This window comes from Mirounga leonina, unplaced genomic scaffold (genome assembly GCF_011800145.1).
Source record: "Mirounga leonina isolate KUSES-001 unplaced genomic scaffold, KU_Mleo_1.0 Mir_117, whole genome shotgun sequence".
In the NCBI taxonomy this organism is placed as follows: domain Eukaryota; kingdom Metazoa; phylum Chordata; class Mammalia; order Carnivora; family Phocidae; genus Mirounga; species Mirounga leonina.
In genome coordinates this window covers 123,190-144,301 of record NW_023270274.1, presented here as the reverse complement: position 1 = coordinate 144,301, position 21,112 = coordinate 123,190, and the positions used below count along the sequence as shown (strand labels likewise).

At 47.5% G+C, this 21,112-nt stretch overlaps 1 long non-coding RNA gene and 1 other non-coding gene across 4 annotated transcripts in view; both read right to left on the bottom strand.

Annotated features, from left to right (window-relative positions):
• Positions 1-1,726: 1,726 nt before the first annotated feature.
• LOC118007278 overlaps positions 1,727-21,112 on the bottom strand; it is a 72,686-nt gene continuing 53,300 nt past the window's right edge. The window contains exons 4-8 of one of the 3 annotated variants that reach the window (XR_004678361.1): positions 11,938-12,041; positions 9,922-10,120; positions 4,887-5,080; positions 4,259-4,400; positions 1,727-3,727 (exon numbers count right to left, since the gene is read on the bottom strand). This is a non-coding gene — a long non-coding RNA (uncharacterized LOC118007278). Of the gene's footprint in view, positions 3,728-4,258; positions 4,401-4,886; positions 5,081-9,921; positions 10,121-11,937; positions 12,042-12,583; positions 13,817-21,112 lie in introns of those variants that run through there. The other 2 variants (XR_004678360.1, XR_004678362.1) reach the window with 2 other exon arrangements.
• LOC118007306 lies at positions 14,537-14,641 on the bottom strand. Its single transcript, XR_004678369.1, has one exon. It is a non-coding gene; the product is annotated as a U6 spliceosomal RNA (small nuclear RNA).

Below are 21,112 nucleotides of genomic sequence, written 5' to 3'. Positions count from 1 at the left end.
CATCAAGATAAAAAGCTTTTGCAAAGCAAAGGAAAGAGTCAACAAAACCAAAAGACAACCGACAGAATGGGAGAAGATATTTGCAAATGACATATCAGATAAAGGGCTAGTATCCAAAATCTATAAAGAACTCATCAAACTCAACACCCAAAGAACAAAGAATCCAATGAAGAAATGGGCAGAAGACATGAACAGACATTTTTCCAAAGAAGACATCCAAATGGCCAATAGACACATGAAAAAGAGCTCAACATCGCTCGGCATCAGGGAAATCCAAATCAAAACCTCAATGAGATACCACCTCACACCAGTCAGAATGGCTAAAATTAACAAGTCAGGAAATGACAGATGTTGGCAGGGATGCTGAGAAAGGGGAACCCTCCTACACTGTTGGTGGGAATGCAAGCTGGTGCAGCCACTCTGGAAAACAGTATGGAGGTTCCTCAAAAAGTTGAAAATAGAGCTACCATATGATCCGGCAATTGCACTATTGGGCATTTACCCCAAAGATACAAAAGTAGGGATCCAAAGGGGTACGTGCACCCCGATGTTTATAGCAGCAATGTCCACAATAGCCAAACTGTGGAAAGAGCCAAGATGTCCATCGACAGATGAATGGATAAAGAAGAGGTGGTATATATATACAATGGAATATTATGCAGCCATCAAAAGGAATGAGATCTTGCCATTTGCAACGAAGTGGATGGAACTGGAGAGTATTATGTTGAGTGAAATAAGTCAAAAAGAGAAAGACATGTATCATATGATCTCACTGATATGAGGAATTCTTAATTGTAGGAAACAAACTGAGGGGTGCTGGAGTGGGGGGTAGGGTGGGAGGGATGGGGTGACTGGGTGATAGACACTGGGGAGGGTATGTGCTCTGGTAAGCGCTGTGAATTGTGCAAGACTGTTGAATCTCAGATCTGTACCTCTGAAACAAATAATACATTATATGTTAAAAAAAAAGAAGAAGAAAAAGAAGATAGCAGGAGGGGAAGAATGAAGGGGGGAAATCGGAGGGGGAGACAAACCATGAGAGACAATGGACTCTGAAAAACAAACTGAGGGTTCTAGAGAGGAGGGGGGTGGGAGGATGGGTTAGCCTGGTGGTGGGTATTGAGGAGGGCACATTCTGCATGGAGCACTGGGTGTTGTGCACAAACAATGAATCATGGAACACTACATCTAAAACTAATGATGTAATGTATGGGGACTAACATAACAATAAAAAAAATTATTTGAAACATCCCAGTTCATTTTTGCATGCCAACTGAATGCCTGCATGTGCATAATTCATTCAACTGAGCCCTCCTTTAGTTGCTACTGATAGATTGTCCATGCAATGCCTAGGGCCTAGTGATTTGGCTTCAGTGAGCAGGAAGATAGGGCACAATATAAAATGAGTAGCTTTGGGCAGGTCGCCAACACTGCATTCCTCAGTCTCTTCATGTACAAAGCAGAGATAAATCGATCTGCCCTATTTTACCCAAAATTTATGAAAGAATCAAGATAATCGATTCTTGGTACTGTATCTGCAAATGTCTTGTTAAACTGAGTAACACACATGTCATTTTATGGAGATCATTTTAATTTTCATTGTTACTCTTTGCATTCAGAATTTTAATGAGTAACTTTCTAAGTTATCTGTCACAGGGATTTGGGGCTGACACAATAAAATACTATAGACTGGGCAGCTTAAACAACTAGAAATTTATTTCTCACATTTAGTTCTGGATGTTGGAAGTCCACAATCCAGGTACCGGAGGGTGGGTATCATTCTGAGGCTGCCGTTTTGCTGTGAGCTCCCATGACCGCCTCCTTGTTCAGGGAGACAGAGCTCTCTGGGAAGGGTACTCATCCCACCACAAAGGCCCCAACGGCATGACCCAGCTCCAAATACCATCACACTGGGGGGTTAGAGTTTCAACTTATGAACCTGGGGGGACACTAATATTCAGTCCATATATACTTGTCTACTAAAGAACAGACTTCCCTTCTAGTTATTCATTGGAAAGAGAAAACTTTTTTTTTTTTACTAATAAGAGGATAAAAAATCTCTGTCGTCCCAGTTGACCCACCATCTCCAAAAGAACAATTCTATTAAAGCCAAAACTCAAAAGCTCAGTTTTAATTTTCCATAGTTCCTTACCAAACTCAGCTTCAACCCATGTGACTCTATGATGGTGTTCATTCCTTTTTTAATTAGTTTTTGACTCTCTTAGGGCAACGAAGATATTGGCATTAACACTTTTCAAATGCCATTTATTATCATTCCAAAAATACACTATTTGCAGAGCTACCTGATGACAAGGCCAGAATAGCACATCATTAATGGCTTAAGTAAAAGAAAATGTATCAATTAAAGCATAGGTCTTTTATAAAAAGATAATAATTAACCAAAAGCCCACATGTTGGCAGATACCATTATTTCACAGCCGATTTAATTTGGTGGCAACACAACTGATTTTGGAAGCAAAACTAATTGGTGCTTCAGACGGGCATGGCACTGGAAATAGGGTTTTCTTATGTTGGAGGCTGAGATGCACTGTTGACTAAAAACATTCATTTCTATAACCAGCAACCCTGAAGTCATTCTTCACAGAGAGGATCAGAGAACATTCGTCTCCATGGCAGCCCAGCCTAAGCATCTGTTCCTGCTTTTAGATGCTGGATACTGCTCAGCTGAGAGGCCGCTGAGGCGTAGCTCTGTCACCAAGACATAAGTGATTGACTTAATACCCCCGCTTGGAAGCTGGACATCTAAAATGTAGCAGTATAGACTAATTAAGCAGACCCATTGTTCTCCCAAAACAGTAAATGAGACCAAAGTAAAAGAAATAACCCATTTAGCCCAGCTTGCAGGTGCCAACCCCACAAGGCACTGTGCTGGGTGCAGGGAACCCAACGTGATATCGAAGAGACCGGTCCCCAGGTGCCATGCATGCAAGATGGAAAGTGCCAGGTGATGCGGGACAGGGCCAGTGAAGGCTTCGTGAGGGAAGGACGTGACCTGGCCTTTGAAGAATAGATAGAGTCTTCCCAAGGAGGGAAAATGTGGGAGATGTACGTAGCTATGTAAAGAGCTCTGTTTAACGAAGTGCACAATAGTTAAAGGGAAGTAGAGAAAACATAAGTTCAAAAGGTGGCTAAAGCCCCTGAGAACAACTTTGGAGTCAGGTTATATTTATATTTAAAAAGGATTGGAAGTCAGTGATGTTTTGAGAAGGGAATGACGTGATCATAGCTGTACTGTGTATATTTTATCAGATAAACTAGAGAGAACTGAGCAGTGGGAAGATATTGATGCCATTTGGGGGACAGTCCAGGCAAAGGGTGATAAGGACCCAAATAGTAGTAGCTTCTGAGGGAGTGCTGAGGAAGCAAGCTTGTGGGCAACCCCACAGAGCTCGATTTGACAGTACCCGGGGTCCCCCACACGGGGCTTCCAGAGGAAAGGGGCCCCAGACCCACAGTGCGGACGTGGGCCAGATCAGTCCGAGGAACACAAAAGGTCTGGAAGTCAGATGAGCAGGCACGTAAGGACATAACGAAGTCTGGCCATCTCTTGACGATAGCTCGGCTTTGGAGACACGGTTCTCCTGAAGGGGAGGCTGCATGCTGTGCAGGAGGAGCCCTGGAGCCACGTGTCCACGCTGGGCGGGGGTCCAGCCCCTCTTGCACTTCTGAGGCAGGGCTCGATGACATCTGTTTAGCCCTTTCGGGGCTGGCATGGCAATCGAGAAAGAAACACCTATTAGAAGGCATTTAGCACAGGCTTTGGAACAAGAGGTTAGAAGACAGGTGCACGTGTGTGCCGGCTGGTCAGTGCAAGTGTTGGAGTGGAGGCTTCAGCTGCTAAGCCCTGGGGCACACACGAATGGTGTGCCAGGTGCTATGCCCATGCTGTCCAGGAGTGAGCAGGAGAGAGACCATGGCTCCCCGCTGGCCTCGCAGCATGATGTGAAAGGAACGGAGATCGACATGTGGAATGGGGTTAGACTGGAAACGGGGTTCTGGGAGCATTTAGAGGAACTGCCTGATATTCGCTTTGTGTGTCCCTGCAGAAGTGATGCTCCCAGGCACCTAGATGGCTCCTGACAGTAACTGTAAGATGCTCAATGTACCTTACATAAAGAGGAATAGTCCAGAAGGAATCTAGGAGCCTCTGCAATGGTGACTAACATTTCATCCATTTCTGCAGCATTAGCAGGACGTTTTCACCTGAGTTTCATCCCACACCCCCTTCCACACCCACCTCAGAAAGAGTGCCCCGGGATCGAAGGGGCCGGAATATCGAACTGTGCCCGGACCTCCTGATCGTCCTCTTTGGACAGAGCGACTGTCTTCTCCCATTTGGTCCTCCGTGCCTCATGGGAAGAATCAGCTGATTTCCCCTCCTGCTGAGGAAGATGCTGGTCTCAGGGAGGCCCGTCTTCCCACAGATGACAAACTGAGCCTCGTGTTTGTTGCACAACAGGGAGACGACTCTGCACCTTCCCCCGAGGCCCCAACGCAGCCCACCCCCTGCTGCACACATTCTAGCAAACACGAAACAGTAAGGCAAGTACTGCGGGAGAGGTAAAGGGCAGAGGTCATTCAGAAGTGGGTTCCACGAGTGTGCTAACCCCTCCGCTTTCTGTCCTATGATGGTTCCCAGCCTTGGGCAGAAGCTGCCACGTGCCTCAGGGGAGGGGCTGCGGCAGAGGCAGAGGAATGAGACACAAGATGTTTGAGGTCACGTTTGTGAGAAGATAAATATGTAAACCTACAAGCAGGTGTGCGTCCACACGCGTCCACACACAGAGATGCATATGCACACACACACACAACAAACATCCATGCGCGTATTTGTTGTTAAATCCCCTGAGTTTTTCTTAACTTACCAAACGGCCAGACCTGGAAAGGTTTCTGTAAAGCGATGGGCTCGGGATACAGTAAGGCAGCTCTACCCGCCCAGGAGAGGCCTCTGGAACCAGGAGCAAGGAAGCTGAAGGACAGGAGTTCACAGGGCATTCTCCTCCTTCCGACTCTGCAGGCTGGGCTCTGTGGGGGTCCCAGCGGCGCCCTTCGGTGAGCCCTGGGGACACAGACAGAGGCTCCTCGATGTCTGCAGGTAACTGGGGAGCCTGTGCTGCTGAGAAGAGGGCTGAGGAGATGGGAGAGCCAGGGAGGCGGGCCAGCAGAGCACCCTCACAGGCACCAGGCCAGACCGGCACTGCGCCCAGAGAGAGGAGGGGATGCCCGAAGATTGCCTGTGCCCCCCAAGAAGCTGAGTCAGCCTGAAGCTCAAACACCCTGACTCCTTCTGGTGCTCAGTTTGGGCGTCTGTCCCCCACCTGTGTAGGCTGGTGCATAAAAGCAAAGTGAAATGCACTTGTAAGGCAGACAAGAGAAATTAGAGAAACCCCGTTCTTCCTCTAGACCAAAGCTTAAAACCTATGTGACAATATGGAGGTAAGCTTATAATTGAGCTGTAAGTATGAAAATATATATCAGACGACCTGCACACTGTAAGTGTGACCAGACGACATGTAATGTAGAGAACAGTCCAGAGAATTTACACCAAAGTATTGGTAGCGGCCACACTGATGACGATTGGGTTGCTCAAGGTGATTTTTGTCTTCTCTATCTTATGTATTGTTTGTAATATGGTCACATTACTATTGTAAAAAGAAGGTACATTTATAGTAATAAAATTGCTTTGAGCTTGCATTTTTCTCTTGGAGATCAGTTTCATATACTTAAGGTTTGCTTTCCTTCCAGAAACTTCTTGCTATTCAAACTAGCTATCACCAATTTTCTCCACTTTATTCAGAGACATTCCCAGAGTGAGAAATTCAGAAATTCCATTTATCATTTTGGTATGCCTGAGTAAACCCTATTTGGTATTATGAAATAAGTGTGTTTTTATTCAGTTGTTGGTGATGATTCATCTAGAATTTTGTCCTTTTTTATATTTTGCATTCTCCCCAAACATCTGAGGAACATGTAAGCAGCTCCTTCAAGGTCATATAGGTGATGTACAAAAGCTAACACTGAACTAAATCTTCTGGTTATAAATTCAAATATTAAATACAGGGATCCCCCATGAGGGCCAATTCCACTCCGGATTCTGCATTTTATAAATAAGGAACCAAAGGTCAGGTAAAGTGATCATTACTGTCCTAGCATCGTTCCTATTCCTGCTTTAAACATCACCTTTGGAGAAGACGCGGCAGGATGCGTGTCTGGATGCAGGGCTGCAGTGAGGCGCAGGCAAGAGCCAAAGCCGAGGGCCGTGGAACAAGGCTCTCTGGGCAGAGAGGTCACCAGGGACCTCTGCACAAACAGGAGGCACCGTAACGACCACATTAAATCCAGACATGGAGCCTCACAGAGAGTGGAATCGAAACGGAGCCCCTGCGCCCAGGGTGCCCTGCTCCCTTGGGGGGAGGTTGGTCAGTGAGGGGGAAGGCACCTGCTCCCCCTCCAGGTGCAGCCAGCACCCTGTCTCTGGGCTTTAACCGGTGGAGGGCACCGCACGTGGCACGGTGGCCCCCGTGGTCAGTAGCAGAGTGATAGCTCCACGCAGATCTGCCCACCACAGCTGGCTTGTTGCTGAGGCTCACTGTGGACAAAGTCACCATATGAAGAAATGGGGGGCCCCTTGGGCCACGTATTAGAGGTGGGAGGAAATGGGGGGTAGCTTGGAGACTCAGAGGACACGGACAAGATCCGTGGAGTCTATGGAAGTGCTGGTCACTGGGACTCTCTTTCTCAACCTTTGTCCTCCTAGGGTAAAGGTGTCTTCAAAGATCTTAACACAGGAAGGAAACAAAATTCACTCGCAGGCGCCTGCAGCTGAATCCTGACAAGCGCTATGTCCATCCTGGATCAGGGGAGGCTGCACTTTTCTCTGAGGACGGAACACACGCTGACCCTCCCCCCGGCCCTCCAGGACACTGGCTCTTTGGACCAGGAGTGCATAAGTGGTTCTCCTTTCTCCCCACCCTCCCTCTTATCTTTGCTTCTCCTTTCTCTCCTGCTCTCAAGCCTTGTCTCCTCTTCCACGTTCTCACCATGTAAATGGTGTCTCGAGGGACTGGGGCTTCAGGGATGTTGCCCAAAGCAGTCCTTATCCGTGGAGGAGATGGATGGCTTTGCTTGTGCATTTCTATTAGCCAGAGGGAAGGGAAAAGTTGTAGGATGTGCACTTCCTGGAGTTGCTATTAGATGCTGTAATTACCTTTCATTCAGAAAGAGCACTTTGCAGCATCTGATGTCCAGTAACCAAGGTCCTAGGGACCAGTCAGTTCCCCTCTGCAGCAAGGATCCAGCGCTGCTCACCACGCTCTGCTACACCCTGATTCTGTTCTTTCGGCTGGAGCGGATAAGAAAGCCTCACCCCAGCTGAGCCCCCAACCACGGCCATATGGCTTGTAAATTATTATACAACTTTCTAAAGATTATTGGCCACATTATCTCTAAGGATAAATTCTCATTCCATCTCTGCACTGAGTTCTTCTTTTACATTTGTTTCCAGAGAGATGAAGACAACATGACAGAAAAGTCGGACTTCTGGGATTTATAGACAAAGAAATAGTATTTTTATCAAGTTCCCAATTGTAATAATAAACCACACAGGGAGGGAAAACTGAATGGGAAGAAATCAGAGATGGAGACGAACCAGGAGATACTCTGGACTCCAGGAACCAAACTGAGGGTTACAGAAGGGAGGGGGGTGGGGGGATGGGGTAACTGGGGGATGGGCATTAAGGAGGGGACGTACTGCATGGGGCACTGGGTGTCATATGCAACTGATGAATCGTTGAACACTACATCTCAAACTAATGATGTACTATGTGTTGGCTAATTGAATTTAAATTAAGAAAATAATAATAAAATAGATACATAAACCACACGCTTCCAGAGTGACTCCTCAAAGGGATTCCATGAAGAAATTCTGGCCAGTCGCAGAACCTCGACTGAAGGGCTCCCTCCCTCCTGTGGACAGCCTTCTCTCGCCAGCCTTAAGCTATGCTGAATTACACAGAAAGCTAAGGGCCCTAAGGAGGGACAGGCTGCACTGTTGACTGAACGTCTGCGCTTAAAACCCCGAACCACCCATCTTGTGGTTGCAGGGTGAAAAAGGCCAGGCCCTCCTGAAGGAGAGCCAGAGCCGGTTACGGGGTGCTTGATGTGCAAAAGGGCTATTCTTTGTTTTGTTGGGTTTTTAAAGATTTTATTTATTTACTTGAGAGAAAAAGAAAGAGAGAGAACGAGCAGAGGGCAGAGGGAGAGGGAGAGGGAGATCGACATGGGGCTCGATCCCAGGACCCCGAGGTCATGACCTGAGCCGAAGGCAGACGTTCAACCAACTGAAAGGGCTGTTCTTACTCAACAAGCGCCGTGTGCAGAGTGGGGCATAAAGCCCAGGGTCTGGTGGGGTAGATGGGGTCATGGCTCTAAAGCTGTGAGTGGAGAGAAAAGTGTCTTGTCACCGTGTTCATGCTCACATTTGTGCTGGGACTCCGACCCTGACATCTGGACGGCCCATCTCACACCCTGACAGTGACCGCCTCTTTCACCAACAACGTATCTTACAGTAATTATGCTTCATTATTTTTTCAGCCTATATTTTCTAGCCTTTCAGTTAGAGTGATGCCTATCCATCATTTCAGGGAAAACAAAGGCAAACCGGGGATTTCTCTCTGGCTTTACCTGATAGTTATACCACTTAATTTGATTAACTTATTAAGATTAATTCATTAATCTCCTAAAATTTAACTACCACGATCTTTTGTGTGACATTCTGATTCCTTCTTTCAAAGCCCACTTTCAGCTGCTCCAGGCCCTCAAACAGCCTGAGCCAAAGGTACATCTACAGTCACGGCTTATATGTCCTTATTTCCACTTAAATCACAAATCCAAATATCACGCTCTATTATCATCCGCTGTGAGAACAATTCTGTCCAAATTCTGCACCTTCGAAGCCTCCTATTTCCTTGCATGAAGTGGAGAATAAGAAGAAAGAGAAGGTCAGCAACACGGAGTCAGTGACTCTGTGAAGTCTGCACAGAGAAAGCGCTGTCCCACCTCACCCCCCTGGGACCCCGGGATCGTCTGCGTCGCTGCCCTCATCCCGCAATCCTCCATCCTGCGTCTGTTTCTGCCTGCCTAGACTCTGTGGTGGCCTCGTGTCAAGGCTCCCTGCCCTCCTGGACGGGGCTGCCAGCCCAGGTACCTGTCAGGCCAAGTCTGGAAAAAGCCCTCTTTGGATGTTTACGCAGAAAGCGTGAAAACCTTGCTTCTGATAATTTTGTAACTTTCTATTCACTTTTTCAAGGACAGAAACACTCCATATTAAGTGGAAATTTGCACACGGCCCCTCACTAGGTGTGGCACAAAAACCCATTTCCTGATTTTCCTTCTCAGTTCAGGCTGGGGGAGAGGTTTTTATAACAGCACCAACACCGTGACTTTTCCCCGTAAGAGAGAGCCCTTAAAAGGCTTTCGCAAGAATCAAGGGCGTGTGTGCGTTCGAGTATTGTCAGTTCAGTCCCACGCAGGAGCCTTGCAACCAATGTTTGTCGAATGCGGAAGAGTGGCTTAAGCTACGCTGAATTACACAGAAAGACATTGTCAGGGAGAAAGGAAAAAAAGCTAAGGGTACAAAAGCAGAGCCAAGATAAAAGCTGTTCTCTCTCTTCTCACAGAGAATAATGCACCAAGGAAAACACTGCTAATAATTGGTAATAGCTCTCAGCACATTTCCAGGGCTGTGTGATATAGCCCAGTGCGTGGTGACCGCCAGGGGACGTGCGGGGCAGAGGGCCTCCCCCAGGGCCTGGAGAGGTGAGCCAGCCTGTCCGGTCGGGACACCTGGGTCAGTTCCCCACGTCATGGCTTAACAGAGCAAACGTCGCAGGTCAGTCCTACCTTCCGGCCATGCTCACTGCCACACTAACAGACAGCTTCTCTTTTGTCTGCTGCACATCTGACTTGGGGTTTTCTTAGCTGTTTCCTCAACACGTTTTTCTGTTGCAGGATAACGGGTGGAGTCTCTCCTCCATCTCGGTACACTGCGGATGGGTACCCCCTGCGTCTGTCTGCCACACCGCGGCTCCGGATCCTCACCCTGGAAACACGAGTCCCTGAGACACAGCGTAGGCAGCACACAGGGTTCGGCGCGGAGCAGACACTGGGGTCAGACCCTTATGACGTCACTTCCTACCCTGGGCCACAGTCAGTTTACATGGTTTCCCCAAGGTTTGGCTTTCTTGTCTGCAGCATGAGGGGACAGCAGTGCCTCACGCACAGGACAGGGCGTCTCCCGTCCCTGCACGCTTACCTTCTGCTCCAAGGAAAGTCTCCTGGCTTTGAGAGTCTCGGGGGCACAGGATAGGTAAAATGGTGCAATGTCTTACCAACACCAGGACGGAGCTGCTTCTAGAAGCTTCCAGTGACAGAACTGTCCTTGGAGTTACTCTACCCATGGCTATGGCTGAGCTGAGGGCCACGGAGATGCTGGAGACACGAAGTTCTACTCATGATCTCGGATTATTTTGTCTTAAACTACATATTTACATTTTACTACTTACAGAAAACTGTTCAAAACTGATATCAAAACAGTCTTCATGACTAAGATACACATGTGCGTAACTGCGTCTGTCGCTGGGGTCCCCCTGGAGTGTGTGTGTTCACGTGGGGAGCGTTCCCTCAGAACCCCAGAAGCACGGCCTCTCTACGCAGTCATAATACTAAAGGGCAGCCTCAGTCCTGCTGGTTTTCCCACTTCGTGGAATTCTGGACGTTTTCCCCAGAGGCTCTCCACTTATTTGGCAAGATTTTGCTGTTTGCTTTTTATTAATCATGTGTGTTTAGATCTCTGTAACTCTCCGCATCGGCTGTTGCTTCTGTGGTCTGGAGAAGGGGGGCTTTGCCCAGCCACACTCGCTCCACGTGGCACAGAGATAGCTGTGGGACTGACGTGCGTCCACAGCTGACTCTGGGTTAACTCACCCAGCTTCGTGCCCATGTCTGCTGAAGGAAAAGTGACAAAGGATCTGCCCTCCCCATCAGGACGTTTCCAGGATGGGGCGGCGTGCACGGAGGGAGGCCCCCGGGATTTGTTTTCATGGCTCCCCTCCTCACCGCAGAAGCACAGAGCTCCCAGACTTGGTGAAGAACAGCGCTGCACCCCGGCTGTGAGCACTCCACGGATGGAGATACCAGTGGGCAGTTCACACCCAGGAGAGACGGAGTCCCCACACGTGCAGGGACTCCTCTGTCTCCAGGAAGCTGTGTTTGAACACTCTATTTCTGGATTTGTTGTAGAACCTACCTGTACAAAATCCACTTTATAAAATGGCCAAATTATCCTCAATTAAGTTCTGGTAAGAATCTTCCTGTTTAGAGAGATTCAGAAAATTTACATTTGTGTTTCAACAATGATAACTGCCAAGAAAACAAAGCATTTCCTCCATGAAAGCAGGAGAGAGAGTGGGACCAGGGCTGACATTTCTCTGAGTCTTTCTGTTCTTTATATTTTTAGTGTATATTAAAAAGTATAATATTCAAAAGAAAGCCAAATAACAACAGGTAAATCCATATATACATCAGGAAAACACCACTTATAAGAGAACCTACGTCTGATAATGTATCCAGTGTTTTGAGGGGAAAGATCATTTTTAAGAACTAAGTGACGGGGGTGGCGTGATGGGTGAAGTTCACAATTACCGCCATGTCTCCAGCAGAATTGTGTACATTTGGGTTTTGTTTTGGTTTTTCTTTTTTTTTTTATTGTAGTAAAATACACATAACATAAATCTTACCATGTTAAACATTTCTGAGTGTGTAGCTAGTGGTACTGAATCCATGCACGCGGTCAGCTGTCTATCCCCATAACGCTGTTCAGCGCCTGAACTTAAACCTCTGTCCCCATGAAACACTCACCTCCTCCCCCGTCCGGGCACCTCCGTCCCACCTTCTGTCTTTATGATTTTGCTGCTCTTCATGCCTCGTGTAAGTGGAATCAGACAGCATTTACATAATCGGTTCTTAAGAGAGGAAAAAAAGAAGCATTCATTACACAAGTTCTTCATTTGATCAGAGCCAAAAACAGACTTATTGTCATGATGACAATGAAATTTTTAAAATCTGATTTTGTACCACTATACAAGTATATCTCAAAAAGGCTTTTAAAATTATAATAATAACTGTGAATTGTGCAAGACTGTTGAATCTCAGATCTGTACCTCTGAAACAAATAATGCAATATATGTTAAGAAAAAAAAGAAGAAGATAGCAGGAGGGGAAGAATGAAGGGGGGGAATTCGGAGGGGTAGACGAACCATGAGAGACAATGGACTCTGAAAAACAAACAGGGTTCTGGAGGGGAGGGGGGTGGGAGGATGGGTTGGCCTGGTGGTGGGTATTGAGGAGGGCACGTTCTGCATGGAGCACTGGGTGTTATGCACAAACAATGAATCATGGAACACTACATCTAAAACGAATTATGTAATGTATGGGGATTAACATAACAATAAAAAATTTTTAAAAAATTATAATAATAATTTTTAAAACCAAGTTTTCACTTTATTTTTAGTTGTCTAAAGTTAGCCTGAGCCCTCTGGCTGATTTTCATAAGCTTGAAAGGAAGCCAGTCTCCTTAGAAAAAGATTTTTTTTTCTTGGGGAGTTTATGGCTCAGGGGATCAGTAACAGGAGATGGAGACATTTTCTGTGCTGTGCTGAAGCCCTGAACATACTGTCATTTGGAACTTAAGAGAAACGTGTGGTGAACCGAACGCTGGGAGCTGGCTGCATGTGGTCTGAGCAGCGACACTCAGCTCTGTGGCTGTTAATAATCAGCCCTAAATTAAGGTTTGTCAGAGATTGAAGGAAGGAACCCCTGAATACACGAATGCCAGAAATCTGAATGTCGTTTGTCCTCTAAGAAGAGGTCAGCTGCTCAGCGTGTAGGTGAGAGGCTGGGGTGCCAGACAAGGGATCCCTCGGCTGCAGACACCACAGCTCCAGGGGGTTCATCGGGTGCCCCCCGTGGTGGTTTGGCATAGGAAAGGGGCCATGGAGGACTTTTCTTCTGTAGCCTGCACTAAAACTCCAAGCACATCCTGAATTTCCACTGTCCTCAGTCACATATGAAACAAAAATGTGTTTTACTTTGAATAATATCACAGGGGGTGAGGGAATTTTAAAAAGGGAAAATAAAACAAAATTTCAGACCTCCAAGATTTTAGAACATAGAATAAATTGGAGAGATTCCATAGATATACCTAAATATAGTTTGGCCTAATAAAATTTGCTTGGTCTAAGAAGACTGTGAAAGCCTTCTCACTTAATGAAATCTCAGCCAAACAGCACGAATAAATCTAACCTCATCTTTCAAAACTGTATTTTTGGACAACAGAACATCATAATATTGGATAGAATCCACAGTAAACTGATTCTGCTTAAAGCTTTAGTGAGTGTGTGGTCCTTCACCATGTGGAAAACACACAATTTGGTTTGTTAGGGTTTTATAATTAAATCAAGTCTCTAAGCATATTGAGCAGAATAGATATCTGTGCAAAAAACCATTAATTAATGCTCAGGGAGCATAAATGTCTGGTAGGCTGTTATCCTCAAAGATCTCGGAATTGGCTTATATCAGGAGTCCAGCATAAACATGGTGACTTCCATCTTTCTGCAGCAACTCTTTGTCTTCCAGAGTGACTGCTCTTGTAAGCTGCCTTGGGATGCCCGCGCGCGAGGAGTGCACGGAGGGAGCCAGCACTGCAGGGAACCAGCTGAGGGTGGGCATTGTTGACCACCTAAGGCAAGAACAGCAACATTTTAGAAGAAAAACATTTCTGTTCTCTTTGCTCCGAAGCTTATAATTGGAGCGTGCAGCTCCACCAGAACCCATATCCCTGAGGAGAAACTCTCCTTCTCAAAAGGCAGCTCTGCTACAGGAAGCAGTAATTTCCAGGGAGTGATTTGTCTGCAGCGACACTTGAGAGAAAGGGATATTCCAAGGGACTCGGAATCCTGGGCTGCTCAGGCTTGTGGTTCAGAACAGCCTGCAAGACAGGGTCGGGCATTTAAAGGAGGGCATTTCCCAGAGGAAGGGAAAGGCTGCTTTCAGGTCAGCCAGCTTGAGGACAACATCCCCAAAGCTGGAGAGGGTGTGGACAGCCAGAGAAAGGGTGATCGAGAAGGCCCAAGTACTTAAGGGCAGCGGAAGTTAAGGTCAGTTGGAGGTCATGTGGACGGACAGGAGGTTTTGCTTGTACACTGTGTAAGTGATATTAGACATGGACTCAACCAGGTTCTGATGGGATCGGGCTTCACCTCATTAGTTTTCACGGGCTAAACGTTTTCAATTCACATATTTCTTCACAGTCCTTGAAGGTGATTTGTCTCTGTCCTGCTTTTACTTGTTGAGGCCCTAAGGCATGTCTTCCAGCCAACGGGGGATTTCCAACCTCACATCCACCTCCTGTCACCATTCCAGAGATTATGGAAAAGTGACAGGCCAGAAGTTCTGAATGACGTATCTTGTTTTGTTCAATAGTTTTGCGTGTCATCCTTGCCCAGGGGCCATACTAATCTTCTCTATAGAGTTCCAATTTTAGTCAGTATGTGCCGAAGCAAGAACTTGTTTAATAATTTGGACTGGTCTGTATCTGGATCATTACCTATGCTTCACTACTAGATCTAACTGCTGCCACTCTGGGCACAGGTGAGGAGGTTCCCTCACAGAACATCCGCGCTGCGCCCACCCTCCGCCATGCTGGATGTGTTGCAACCTGATGCAGGGGGGCAGTGCCATCTAATAGCTCTGTGCAGCGTGGATGGCTGAAATGTCGATCGTAATACTGCCATAAAGTTCGTTTATGATTTGGGGCAGTCATTTAAATTCCTGGTCTTCTATGTAGTTGTAAAGAAGGGGGACTATTTGTCACTTGTTTGTCAGAAACGCAAATACGAACATCAGTTGAGCCACATACTTATTGTCTAGCTTAAAAAAAATAGTAGACTTACTCGTTGCTGTTATTCAATATAGGAATAAAAAAACACTAAGTAAGTGTTCCTAGGATACTTACCTGAGCACAGACTTCCCCAGAATGTCAGAAAACATTGAGTAACTTTGCAGACAGCATTTCCTGTCTTGCACAGGGATTTTTCAAAGGAGGTAGAGCAAGACTCCCAAAACACCAGCTAGGATGTCTCAAGTCCACCTTCACTCAGACTATTTACGCTGGGGCTCGTGACCTTTACCTTTTCTCAAGTGATCCCCAACTTACCTTTCTACAGATTTCCCTACTGTGAGGGACTCCCCGCTCTCCAGAAGGGTGCCACCTCCCTCTGCCTTAATCCCATCAACAACCAACCGGTTTTCTACCTAAATATCTCTTGACATCATTCCCTTTTCTACTCCTGCACCTCCATGCCACCATCATCTCGTGCCTGTATTTCCTCAGTAGCCTCCAAAGAGAGATCCCCACATCCATTTCGTCTTCCCTCCCAACCCTATCTCCACGCTTCAGCCAGAATGATTTTTCAAACATACACACGAATGTGTTATCCTCCATTAGTGGCCTCCTCATTTCTTTAATGAAGGCCAACATCCTAAGTGTGGGTTACTTGGATTTGCTGGGGAATCGGGCATGGTGGCACTCACCTGATGCAGCGTCAGCTGGCTTCATTCCTGTCAGCCTGTGGCAACAGCATCAGTGACAAAGAGGCATTCTACTTGGTGCCACTTGCCTGTCACGGGCCAGCTAAAGCTCTGCCGTCTTTGCTCTGATGCACATGGGCTGTTGCCACGTTGATGGGATGAGAACAGGGAAGGTGGTGGACCACGAGCTGACTCTTTACGATTCTGCTCAGAATTGATACAGGCCAAGTCTGACACCCACAGAGCAGGAGATACAACTTCCCGCAGGGACAGGCACAGAGAGGGGGTGGACGAATTGGTGGCATGATGATACAATCTGCCAGCAACCAAGCTGCTTGGTTGATACAATCTTCCAACCACGCTGCTTCAGTCAAAAGCAGAGATGAAGGCTCAATGCATGAAAGAACGGTTTGAAATCCAGACTGATTCTTAGCAGGGCAGTCTTTGCTTGACGATGAAATGGGGACCCATGGTGGGCACTACCATGCACTTCCTGCCCAGCGTCTGCGTCAAGAGCCTTAGGCTACAGTTACACCCCAGCACCTGGTCATGGTCTGTACGAAGATAGAAAGCCCAAGGGTGACAGCAGAAAGTACCCAGAACATGTTGAATCTACCAGGCAGTTCCCTGCAGGGTTGGGGTGACCTCTGGCACACCTGGCTGCCTCTGTCTGTGATTAGCTCTTTGCACTTGTAGGTAACAGGACAGCACTGACTCATCTTTATCAACCACTGAATCCAACATTGACAGGGTAAGCACAAGAGTGCGTGCGGAAAGCACTAAAAACAACTATGTCATCACATAAGTGTGCTTTATTTGGGGGAAATCTCAAATACATTTTTAATAATGTAATGTCTGCTTATTTTTATGTTAATATATAAGCATGGCCTACAGAAAAAGTCAAATGTAGGGCCCCTGGGCGCCTGGGTGGCTCAGTTGGTTAAGCGACTGCCTTCGGCTCAGGTCATGATCCTGGAGTCCCGGGATCAAGTCCCGCGTCGGGGTCCCTGCTCGGGGGGGAGTCTGCTTCTCCCTCTGACCCTCCCCCCTCTCATGTGCTCTCTCTCAAATAAATAAATAAAATCTTAAAAAAAAAAAAATGTAGGGCCCCTACAGAAAAACAGCACTCTCTGAACCATGGCTGCCTGTCCTGGTGAACCACTTTTCAGAAGTAACCACTTTCAACATTTTAGCTCTTTCTTGTAATATTTATCTTGATATTTTTAAGTAAGATATTTTAATGCTTCTTGCAGTATTGTTATGAGTCCTGGTGTGGTGATTCGTTCCGTTCCATTCTTTACCTGAAAACCCAGTGGATGCTCACTGGAAATTCCTGTCCTTCAATTTGTCTTATATCAGCCCTTTCATGCATAATTTCTGTTTGCTATTTTTGAACTTCTATTAGTCGAATGTTGCAGCTTCCGAAATCCACCTCTTACAGTTCCAGAGGCTCCAAGTCTGAGCCCGGGGTGCTGGCAGGTCCCGCGCGCTGTCTGGTTTGCAGACAGAGGTCTTTTCTCCGTGTCTTTGTGCGGCAGAGAGCCAGAAGCAGTGCCCACATCCACCCTATTGTCCAGACACCGATGCACCACGAGGACCACCACGCCACGGCGGCCCAAGCGCTGGCATTAGGATTCCAATGTGAATTTTGAAGGTACACAAACATTTAGTCAATGCAAGAATCTCAACGTCATGCTTGTTTTTACTAATTTTCTAAGTCCCTGTTCTTTTCTCTACTTTCTGGAAAATTTCTTCAATTTTCACTGCAACGCTTCTATATTACTCATTTCTGCTATCTTCTTTGTTTCAAGTTTCAGAGGTCTTCTCTGAGTAACTCCCTTTTGAATACAATGAATTCTCTTATCTCTCTGAGGATAATAATTACAGTTTTATTTTGTTTGTTTTGAAGTTTCTTCTGACCTGAGGGTTCTGGAAAAATGCCAACAACATTGGCAGAGTCTTTGAGTCTCTCCAAATCCAACAGAAGAACAGACAGCTGACCCGACAGCAACACCGAGATCTGCAGACAGTATTTCCAACAAAAGCAAGCAAGGAGTTGTTGTGCAAGCCTCAAAGGCAAGCAGGGGTCAGAGCCACCAGCAGCCAGAGATCGAGCGCCCCGCGTCTGGTGAGCATAGCTTTCCTTTTGCCTTTCACGGCTCTGTCTTCTCCACGTTTATTATCTTTCTTTCTCTGTGTGTATTTTTTTTCAATCTTTCATTTCATCTTTATCTTTTGGGTGTCCCATTTCCTTTGGGAAACTGCTGTTATTTAGAAATAAAGCTGCTTGAAAACTCTAAGTGTAGCTTGTGAAACGATGGTGTAAAACGGAGAGTGACAAGGAGCCAGATCATTAGGTAAACTATACCAAATATCTCAAGGTTTTTCCTTGTTTGAAGAGTGATTCTCGAACTTCCTGCTCAGATGTTAAAAGCCTGACAACAAGCATCCTTGGGAGGAAATGAGGAGAGGTCCTTGTTTCCTCCATGGCATCCCTGCCCTTGTGTGTCCTGGGGGTTCCAAGCCCAGAAGCTGTTTAGCTTCCCCAGAGAGTGGCCTTGGGCTCCTGTGCGGAGGGCCGAAGGTCGTTTCCACCCTGGCCCCGTGGGGTTGGGGCCCTTCGAGCTCTGACGATCATCTGCCTAGGACACAAGCTCTCGGCAAGTCTGTCCTCCCCACTTCACAGGTACTCAGTGCCTCGACTGCTGAGCCCTCCAAGACCCTGGTGTCCTGTCTGCTTCTTCTCTTCCCAGTCTGTGGTCACTCGTCTCTAAACCTCCTCAGATACCACTGTCCGCACAAACTGAAACTTTTGTTAACACTCTCTTATCTGTTGTCACCTCTGATGTTTTCTGCCTTAGGTTTATGCGCTTTTATCAAATCTGGTTTTCTTGGGTTCAGAAGCATCAGAGGCTAAACCACGTGCCATGTGCCCTGTCTTTCATATGAGACATGTCTCTCCCTCTAGTTTGTTTTAGGCGCATGCGTTTGTTCCTCTTACATAAGTATGGCGTTTATTTCCTTTGTCAACATTCTAAAAAGAGGCAATCTCGAAACCCAGAGTAACTGAAGCACGACTCAGTGCGGTTCACAGTCCGAGAGGGGCTCTCCTGGGCCTTGACCTTTCCTCCTCTCCTCAGCATGCTCATGCCCATGCCCACGTCTCCCGTCTTCTACTTCAGTGGTGGCCGTGAGCCTCTGGGGTTAATTCTAGAAATGCACCTGTTTCATTTAGTTGATCGTGCCCCTGATGCACCAGGAACATAAGAATAATGAGCAAAGGTAAGAAGAGGAGGGGTGGGGGAGTCTTGGGCTTTGCAGATGTCCCTGCAATCTGCATTAGTCACTATGGGAAATGAGTAATAAAGCAAATAAGCTATTGGTCAAAAATAATCAAACTTAATGCCATGTGTACACACATGCATGCCATCTAACTGGCTTGATGTAAAAGTTGTCTATGCCCTGGTAACCGGTAGGTCGACGATTGTGAGGAGATGGTAAATTCCACACTGACTCTGAAAAGTACTCTCCACATTGCTCCAGATCTCCAAGACACTCTGTTACAAAGCAGCATCCCAGGTTCTACTTCTTAAGGATGTGCAATGAAAGCAAAAATCTCACCAACTACTTCTTCAACAAGACATACCTGTGGACCCGACTCCACTCGCAGACCACCTCCGGCCCCTTTCTCTCCTGGTCACCCACCTCTGCCTCTGTTACCCAAACTGCTCAGGGAAGAGACCCAGCATGAAGAAGTCCAGCAAAGGGGCACCTGGGTGGCTCAGTTGGTTAAGCGGCTGCCTTCGGCTCAGGTCATGATCCTGGAGTCCCGGGATCGAGTCCCATGTCGGGCTCCCTGCTCAGCAGGGGGTCTGCTTCTCCCTCTGACCTTCCTCCCTCTCATGCTCTCTGTCTCTCGTTCTCTCTCTCAAATAAATAAATAAAATCTTAAAAAAAAAAAAAAGAAGTCAAGCAAATCATCTAATGTAATGAAGCTAGGAAGGGGTGAGGTCAGGATTTGAACCCACATCTATGCAATGCCAAAACCTGCATTCTTTCTACTGTGTAATGATGGCACATTATTCTGTATTTAATTTGTATTAATTTTTAAGAGAAGAGTCAAACCTGAACTCAGATAGTCAACCCCGCCGGTCACTCTCTGAAAACTAATAATTTTACTCCAAACAGTGGCAGAGGTCTGCAATCACGGGGAATGCTGACACCTTTGAGACCTAGGATGAAGCCCCCTCAAACAGTAGTCACCCAGTGATGCACCCCACAACCTGTGCTGAAGAAAATAGCCCGGGTGTATGTCCAATCACTGTTTTGAACAAAGTCAAAAAAGACATGTTTCACAGTGCTACAAAGCTGAGAATCTTAGGAATCATGTTTTAAAATGTAGTTTCTACGGTCATTGTTAAATTTGCACTCTGTATGTGTAATCAAAGTAGTCATTTGATGCGTGAAAACAATCATTTTCCCATCTATTCCGTCTTGATTTTGAAAAGCTGCCATTTATTTTCCTGGGTCACTGGGTCATGTATGTAGCTGGAATCACCCCATTTGGAGCCTGCACCCCACGCTCTGCACTGACCGAGTCTCACAGTTCACCAGCCAGAGCCTCTGGAAACCAGCCCAGCCCAGGACGCTAATGAGCCCAACAAGCATGTGGATGGGGCTTCCTCGAACCCGTACCTCTGGCGGCTCAGATTTCTCTCTAGGCCGTCAGAGACGGAAAAGCTCTTCAGGACAGAAACATGGACAGGATTTAGTGACAGGGAGAGAAAATGCAGAGGAATTCCTGGCAGACGTAAATAAATAAATAACCCCGATGGCTGTGGCTGCCGCTTGCCAATCCCATAGCCGTCCGCGTCTCCCTTGTTAAGAGCTGCCCGTATTGCTGGGAAGAGCGATCTCTCAGCTAAGAACCTGCTCTCCGGCCTCCCTCGCGTCCAGGACGGCTCCTTGGCTAGCCCCCGGTCAGGGAGACCTCAGACGGAAGGTCTGGGAGCGAAGGGCAGAACGGCTTCCTGAAAGACGACGGTCGCTAGTCAGGCCCGCCTGCCGCCCCTCTTCTTCCTCCTGCCCGGCAGGGCCGCGGTGGCCGCGGGGGGCCGCCGTCTGGCCACCTCGAGACGGCACCGCAGTACGAGGGCGCATCGGCGGAGCAGCACGCGGCGCGGCCCGAGACTGCGCGCTTCGGGCTCCGCTCCCGCGTCACGGCCGGCGCGGGTCCTGGCTGTCACGGGGAGCCCGGCCCGGGGGGTCCCGCCCGACGGCAGAGGGTGTTCCGCAGCAGCGCGTCCGAGCCAGCGGCGAGAACCAGTCAGCAGCAGGACGAGGGAAGCGCGAGTCCCGCGCGCGCCGCGCCAGACTCTCCGAGCACCGCGGCCAGGCGCGGCGGGCTGCGCACGCGGGCGAGCGGCGCGGGGGGCGCGGGGGGCGC